This window comes from Cebus imitator, unplaced genomic scaffold, assembly GCF_001604975.1.
Source record: "Cebus imitator isolate Cc_AM_T3 unplaced genomic scaffold, Cebus_imitator-1.0 Scaffold580, whole genome shotgun sequence".
Taxonomy (NCBI): Eukaryota; Metazoa; Chordata; class Mammalia; order Primates; family Cebidae; genus Cebus; species Cebus imitator.
The window spans coordinates 396,523-397,774 of NW_016107895.1; positions in this window are offsets into that span (position 1 = coordinate 396,523).

A 1,252-nucleotide genomic window follows, 5' to 3' on the forward strand; every position below is an offset into this window, starting at 1 on the left:
ATGAAGTCTCACTCTGTCTTCCAGGCTGAAGTGCGGTGACGTGTTCTTGGCTCATTGCAACCTCAACCTCCCAGGTTCAAGCAATTCTCCTGCCTCAGCCCCCTGAGTAGCCGGGATTACAGGCACATGCCACCACGCCCAGCTAATTTTTGTATTTTTAATAGAGACAGGGTTTCACCACATTGGTCAGGCTGGTCTATAACTCAAAACCTCAGGTAATCCACTCACCTTGGCCTCCCAAAGTGCTGGGATTACAGGCATGAGCCACTATGCCCAGCCAGTAATGACATTTTTTAAAACAACATTCCATATCTCAGCCCTAATTTAAAAAATACATGCAACTAGTATCTATTAAAATTAAAAATGCTCATACTCTTTTGCCCAGCAAACCCCTACTTATAGTAATCTCTGTCACAGAAATAAGGGCAAATGCATTATTTTTGTTTGCTTGCTTTTAGAGATGGGGTCTCACTTTGACACCCAGGCTGGAGTGTAGTGGTGCAGTTATGGCTCACTGCAGCCTCAAACTCCTAGGCTCAAGCAATCCCTCTGCCTCAACCTTCCAAGTAGTAGGGGCTAAAGGCATGCACCACCACACCTGGATAACTTTCTGTAGAGATGAGGTTTTGCTCTGTTGCCCAGGCTGGTCTTGGGCTCTGGCCTCAAGTAATCCTCCAGCCTTGGACTCACAAAGTGCTTAGATCACAGTTGTTAGCCACTGCATCGAGCCAGTAGTATTGTTTTAAACGTTCATTTTAAAGGGGTAAATGTGCATGTTTGTTATAAAGGTAAACTGTGTGTTTTGGGAGTTTGGCATACACATTATTTTGTCACCCAGGTAATAAGCATAGTTCCCAATAGTTAGTTTTTAAATCTTCTCCTTCTCCTTACTCTCCACCCTCAAATAATCTCTGGTGTCTGTTGTTCCCTTCTTTGTGTCCGTGTGCTCTCGTTGTTTTACTCCCACTTACAAATGAGAACATGCAGCTGGGTGCAGTGGCTCACGTTTGTAATCCCAGCACTTTGGGAGGCCGAGGTGGGAGGATCGCTTGAGGTCAGGAGTTTGAGACGAACCTGGCCAAGCTGGTGGAACCCCATCTCTACTAAAAATAAAAAAATCAGCCAGGCATGGTGGTGCACAGCTGTAGTCCCAGGTACTTGGGAGGCTGAGGCAGGAGAATCACTTGAGCCTGGGAGGCAGATGTTGCAGTGAGCCGAGATTGTGCCACTGCACTGCAGCCTGGGCAACAGA